This window comes from Heptranchias perlo, chromosome 8 (genome assembly GCF_035084215.1).
Source record: "Heptranchias perlo isolate sHepPer1 chromosome 8, sHepPer1.hap1, whole genome shotgun sequence".
Lineage (NCBI taxonomy): Eukaryota > Metazoa > Chordata > Chondrichthyes > Hexanchiformes > Hexanchidae > Heptranchias > Heptranchias perlo.
Window position 1 is genome coordinate 85,078,578 of NC_090332.1, and position 7,284 is coordinate 85,085,861.

Consider the following 7,284-nt stretch of genomic DNA (forward strand, 5'->3'; position numbering starts at 1 on the left):
AAATGGTGGGTCTCCAATGTCATTGGGTCTCCAGAGGTTGCTGATGGTCGGGGCAACATGCGTTTGCCATCAAGGGCATTCCTTCAATATAAAACTGCTTTGCGTCTCTCGTAGGGTAGCTTTCAGCATATCAATACCCTCCTTTGTTGCTGCATTTATATGACGATCCTAGTACTAAGTCTGGCAGCAGTGATGGTTCCTTGCACTTCATGAGGGGGAATCACCTCTGGACACATATCTCCTCAGGCTGAGACCGTTGGGTTTTCAGCTTACCCGTAAAGGGCAGCAGTGTAGCTTTTTGAACTGCTGCTCCATACGACTCTTTCCCTGATATTGGGGGGTGGAGCCATGACCAGAAACTTTAAATCACAATTGCAACGTTTAAAACAATCTGAGCAATCATAATCGTATTCAGGCAAAATTACTTTAAAGTGGCGACGATGGTTATTCCTGTCCTGCCAATATTCTGCAACACGTGACTGATTGCTCATTAGAGATCAGTCTTTGATGTTGTATTTTGATTACTGGAACTGTAATAGGCTTGGTTCTGCATAAAATGGAATCCACCCTATTAATACTGCAGAGCGAATTCCAAAGCGTCAGCAATATCAGATAAGCAACTGAACAGGGGCAGTTGTTTGAAAGTCACAAATTGCATCTTTTGCTTCTGCCCTGGTGTAACTTCCCTGACCACATTGCTGGCCTGTATCTGGGAGTAATTAGGAGTTTCCGTTTTGCTGCTGGATGTTTTGTCGCCAACAAAAGTCAGTTCTTCAAGGGTCGGGGGGGGGGGTCTCGGTGCTCCGAGGGCAGCGGCTCCAATTTATGCGATGCGTGTGGACAGTGACATAATGGTGTCCAACATCGTACGCCATTATCTGACTGAGTGCCCAGCCTGGTGACCCGCTCCTGCCCCTCTGCCTATATTGTCAAGAGAAGGCCCACGAGGAACGGCCTGGATTTGCCTCACCCTCTGATTTTCTCACCCTACCCATGACAAAGTACCTCACTTTTCCAACCCCCACCACCATCCCCAACAGGAACTCATGTTGAGGAGCTAGCCCGTATCTTAATCTCCATGCCATACATAGAACGTACAGCACAGAAACAGGCCATTCGGCCCAACAGGTCTATGTCGGTGCTTATGCTCCGCACGAGCCTCCTCCCACCCTACTTCAACTAACCCTGTCAGCATATCCAGCTTAGTGGCACATCAACATGTGAGCCACCAGTATTATGGGATCTCTGGTTCACGCAGCACAATACTACTCGAAACAATTATTTTATTGTTAGTTTTAAAACTCACACTTTCATTATGCCCTTATTTAATCAGCTCACTGTACAACAACATTTCTAAAATGTACGTACTGGGGTAAGTTTTCCAATTTTTCCAATTTTTTCGAATTTTTCCCTTGGCGGCCGCCTTAAACAACAAAAACAACTTGCATTTATATAGCACCTTTAACGTAGTAAAACGTCCCAAGGCGCTTCTCAGGAACGATTATCAAAAAAAATTTGGCACCAAGCCACATAAAGAGATATTAGGACAGGTGACCAAAAGCTTGGTCGAAGAGGTAGGTTTTAAGGAGCGTCTTAAAGGAGGAGAGAGAGGTAGAGAGGCAAAGAGGTTTAAGGAGGGAATTCCAGAGCTTAGGGCCTGGGTAGCTGAAGGCACGGCCGCCAATGGTGAAGCAAAGAAAATCGGTGTTAGACACCTTGTAGAATCATAGAATGGTTACAGCACAGAAGGAGGCCATTCGGCCCGTCGAGTCCATGATGGCTCTCCCACTTCCCCCCGCCCTATCCCCGTAGCCCTGCAAATTTTTTCCCTTCAAGTACTTGTCCAATTCCCTTTTGAAAGCCACGATTGAATCTGCCTCCACCACCCTTTCAGGCAGTGCATTCCAGATCACAACCACTCACTGTGTAAAAAAGTTTTTCCTCATGTCGCTTTTGGTTCTTTTGCCAATCGCCTTAAATCTATGTCCTCTGGTTCTTGACCCCTCCGCCAATGGGAACAGTTTCTCTCTATCTACTCTGTCTAGACCCTTCATGATTTTGAATACCTCTATCAAATCTCCTCTCAATCTTCTCTGCTCCAAGGAGAACAACCCCAGCTTCTCCAGTCTATCCATGTAACTAAAGTCCCTCATCCCTGGAATCATTCTAGTAAATCTCTTCTGCACCTTCTCTGAGGCCTTCATATCTTTCCTAAAGTGTGGTGCCCAGAACTGGACACAATAAATCATTTATATATGTAAACGAGGGGCCTAACTCCTGTCTTACCCACCACCCCTGTGCTCGCTGACCTACATTGGCTCCCGGTCCGGCAATGCCTCGATTTTAAAATTCCCGTTCTTGTTTTCAAATCCCCGTCCCTCCCTATCTCTGTAACCTCCTCCAGCCCTACGACCCTCCGAGATCTCTGCGTTCCTCCAAAAATGGCCTCTTGCGCACCCCCGATTTTCAGCGTTCCACTCGGGATTCTTCAGCAGCCCATGCGGCTGCCAACGAGAGGTAGGTTCATTTATTTTTAAAGAATACAGTAATCATTGCTATGCAACTGAGAGGAGCAGGCGTGCTCCCCCGACCCCACAGCACTTTTGATGGACCCCCCCACATTGCCACTACACCACCCCACCTAACCCCCCCACCCCGGGACTTAGCTTCGGGCTGCTGCCTTGTCCTGTCTCTGGAGGAGTTTAGCTAGAGATAAATGGCATGTGTCAAACGATAGTGCTTTCTTTGTTGATCATTAGTTCCTGAAAGCAGAAATAGTTAGGGTGTGTGATATGGTTAAATGTTGTAAATATTCCAACCTGTCTCAATATTATGAATAACAAATGTTAGATGATTGGATTTAATTACATCATCGGCTAAAGTTTATGTTATTTAACAGTTTAGTTTTCATGTAAAAGTTCACTTAATTAAGCTTTTCTTCCCCTTTGCATCTGTGAGCTGTACCAAACAACACTGAATTGTTTTTAATGAAATGTCAGCCTTGTATTGCACTGACCACAAGTATTAGCGCAGTAACTGGTGCAAGATTCATGGCTCACTGTACACTCCACTCATTGGGCTTTCTACAATGCCACTTTCCTGCTAATACCATGCCGGTAACAAAATATAGGAAAGGGACATAGAAAGAATTGCCTTTGCCATCAACCGTGTCTACATTTTCATTATGAGGCTTGTAAGGATATATGATAATCAAGCCTAACATGACATACGTAAATTAAATTAATTACAGAATAAATGTTGGAATTTAACTCCCAAAGGTGCACGTTCATTATTTTAAAAAGGGAGGAAAGATTAATTAGGTATGTTTACGAGACCTAATTTACATCTATAAACGAGAATGATTAAAGAGTAAACTTTTGTCCCAAACTCAGATACCACGACTCCCAGTTATCCAGGCAAGTGTCACTGTATTTATGTGACAATGTCACTGTGTTAGGAATTATATAAATCCTGATATTGCCCATTTTAAGCAATATTCCGATATATGGATACACTTTAATATCCATATCTTGTCACAGCTCAACAGGGTGGTTCATATTTGTCTAGAGTTAGCTCTAAATGCCTAATGGTGTTTATATCTCCATCAAAAGGCAGTTCCAATCACTGTGAATAGCGATTTCAGCGGAATAGGCTTCATTTTCTAGGTTGCTCTAGGAACTGCTTGAGGATTCTGTAGCTGGATGCGGTTGCCATGGGATCTGGTTACTGTCACTCTGGGCCAGAAATTGCTCCAGAAATAACGGAGGAGCTCAATGACGCTCTCCATTTTTAATGGCGAATTGAAGGAGTGAGTTCCCATGTTTCCATGTGCGCACTAAAACGCGGAAATCCGGAACTTGCTCCTCGCGGTTCACCGGTGATATGACAGCTTCGAATTAAAGGGCCATCGCACACTGCAATCAGAGAAATCACTGAAAAATCGCAAACTTGCTCATCTGCCCAGCAGGAAAGTAACTAATTACACACCAAACAGGCACGCTTAAAAATACCAGGTCTAAACTAAATTTTAATGACTGCCAAACAACTAAAAATTACATTTTAAAAATGCGGAGTCTCATATTACTCCTTATTTTAATAGTTTTTTGGTCATTAAAAAAAATTACAAATTAATAATTAATTTTTATTTTTATTTTTCCCTTCTGTTACTCAATTATTTCTTTGGCTTTTTATATAAAAAAATAAAAAGTTTATTTACAATGACATCCAGGATAATTAACTTTAAATGAATGAGGCCTACTCATCTGCTTGAGCAATGCAGCCTGAATCTGTGGGCATGTCTTCTCTTCCTGACAGAGATTCTGTGGGCGTATCTTCTGTTCTCTCAGACTGTTCCACGTGCATCAACTCACGCTGCTCAGAGGCTGGGTTGATAGCGCACAATGTTTTTAAAGTTCAAAATCAAGCAATTCGAGGCCACGGAGCCCACGGTAAGTACTTTCGTTAATTGAACTCGCAGGAGCTGCGGTGAGTGTTATCTTGCTGCTCTGCACGATGTCTGGCCCGATGTATTAATTGAGACTCACCTGGTAAACTGGAAGTGACAACCGGATTCTATTGTGTTAGCCAACAATTCTCCATTTTAGTCAATGATCTTACTCAACATTTTGAAGATCACATCTCTGCCAATTACCAGGCCATTCCCTTTTTTCTTGAAATATTCCCAGCGAACATTGCTTATAATTCTTTCACCAAATGATGGATTAGCACAAAAACGGGAATCTAGGATTTTTACCAGCGTCTTGGGCAACGCATTCTATGATCGTGACCATTTTTCCATTAAAAACGGCAAGCCAATGCCCTTGTCAATTATGTATTTTATCTCTTCCTGATATCATTTCTTCTCCTTTCCATTTTGCAGACCAGAGCATTCTGGCAAAAGTGTGCGTGTTGTATTTTGTAATTTAATGTTGTGCCTCCCATTGCGCAGTAAATGCTCCACCTCTTTCTCCTCCCCCCACGGTGCTTTCCTTCTGTGGTGACCCACAAAGGAGGAGAACGGAATCCATAATGACACTGCATCCAGGTGCACCTGAGTGAATCAATTCTACGGTGGTTTTCCTGTTGTAATTATCGTATCATAACATTTCCGACCTCAAACTCATCTAAAGGTTTGAAATGAGGGCCATGGTAAGAGGAGCCTGAATAAATGATCCCTGGTCTTATCGCTGCAGTCAGCCTGTGAGTCTATGCAGACCATTAGAAATATTACCGCATGCCTGAACTGTGCTGCTAGTGATTGTTGGTACAACTGAATTGAATCCTCAGGGTACATTGGCACATGGCCGAAACTGGCTGCAGGTTTCATCGTCTGCACCTGTCAGGTCAGAAACACTGACAGAACATTGACAGGATCCACCACTATACAGACAGGAAGTAGAAACCGTCTCTCTTCCCTTCCTTTCCCCCACCCCCCGGGTTATTTCACCAAGTAGTTGGGTCCATTACCCTAGACTGACAGGAACCAATCCTTTCTGCCCTCTTCTGCTAATAAAAGTCACCAAGGCTCCAGACATAGATGACAGTTCCATATTTGGCACCCATTATTATGATTATGGAAACATAAAGTAGGATGGAAAAAATGAGTGGATGAATACAGAGAGATATAATCCATGCCTCTGCACATCTGGACAATTATCGGGAAAGTTTGAGCAGGCTGGGGCTCTTCTCGCTAGACTGAGAAGTGACCCGATAGAGGTCTTTAAAGTTATGAAAGGGTTTGATAGGGTAGGTGTAGAGAAGATGTTTTGACTTGTGGGGGAGACCAGAACTAGGGGTCATAAATATAATATAGACACCAATAAATCCATTAAGGAACTCAGGAGAAACTTCTTTACCCAGAGAGTGGTGAGAATGTGGAACTCGCTACCACAAGGAGTAGTTGAGGCGAATAACAGAGATGCATTAAAGGGGAAGCTAGATAAACACATGAGGGAGAAAGGAATAGAAATATATGTTGATAGGGTGAGATGAAGTAACTAGAGTGGAGGAGGCTCGTGTGGAGCGTAAACACTGGCATAGACCAGTTGGGCCGAATGGCCTGTTTCTGTGCTGTAAATTCTATGTAATATGCACACCAGTTAATTTTAATAAATCTAAAGAATCCCAAAGTAAATTGTGAATTATCTAAAAATGGCCCAATTTGGATTGCTTTGAATTTTTAAATCATTTCAGTCTTCATCGACAGTGCATTTATTAACATAAATACAGATATACAAGTGTAAATGCATTGCATTGGGTTAAAATCTTTTACTTTCCACCCTGAGGCTTGGGTTTGAACCTATGGTAGGAACATAGCAACTGGAATAGGCCATTCAGCCCCTCGTGCCATTCAATCAGTTCATGGCTGATCTGCACCTCAACTCAATTCCCTGCCTTTGATTCATATCGGCTGATACCCTTCCCTGACTATAATCTATTGGACCCTATATTTACGGGGAGGTGGAGAGGGTGCGAGTTCCCAGTTTTTTAGGGTTTAACTCTCACCGTCTCCCACCCCCCTTCTGGCCTTCTCCCACCCGTCTTGGAGGGGTTGATATTAAGGCCATTGTCTCTGCTAGTAAGAGATCCTATTTGAAATGGATCATAGATTAAATCATCTGAACACATTTACCAGTGGGTTTGAATCTCATAATAGTGACAGCACAGGACGAGGCCATTCGGCCCATCGTGCCTGTGCCTGAATCTATAACAGAAAAGAATTGACAATTGAATGGGTTTTCTCTGTGCACCATTTGTAGCAATGCTGCAAATGCGTTTGTAAAGAATGAATTACAAATAGCAAACAGAGGAGAGCTCCCTTTATATCTGCGCTCTCACTTAGGGCAGCCACAAGAACGCGGGAAATGGAAATGACGCCACTGTGCAGTAGGGAATGCTCTGCCGAGCCGGGGATTAAACCCCACTTTTGGAACAGAGTGTGGCCGAATACTTAACCTTGCATTTGACCCCCATGCAATTCCTGACATAGGATTGCTCGATACTGCCACAGGATCTGCTAACATCCCTCACCTCTGCAAAACACAAAATGTAACACACACACACACAAAAAAAAAGCAGAAACACGAAAATGGTGCATTATAATGAGACATTAGTGGAGAAAGGCCTAATGATTGTGCTGTTTATTTGTTCCCACAGTGCCTGTGTCTCTCATGTCACTGTATCTACATGGCTCGCAGCACTGCTGAAACAGAATTAATAGACCATTACATTCTTCACAGTTTTCCTATACCCTGTCCTGGGAAAATGAACTACATCATGTTTTGG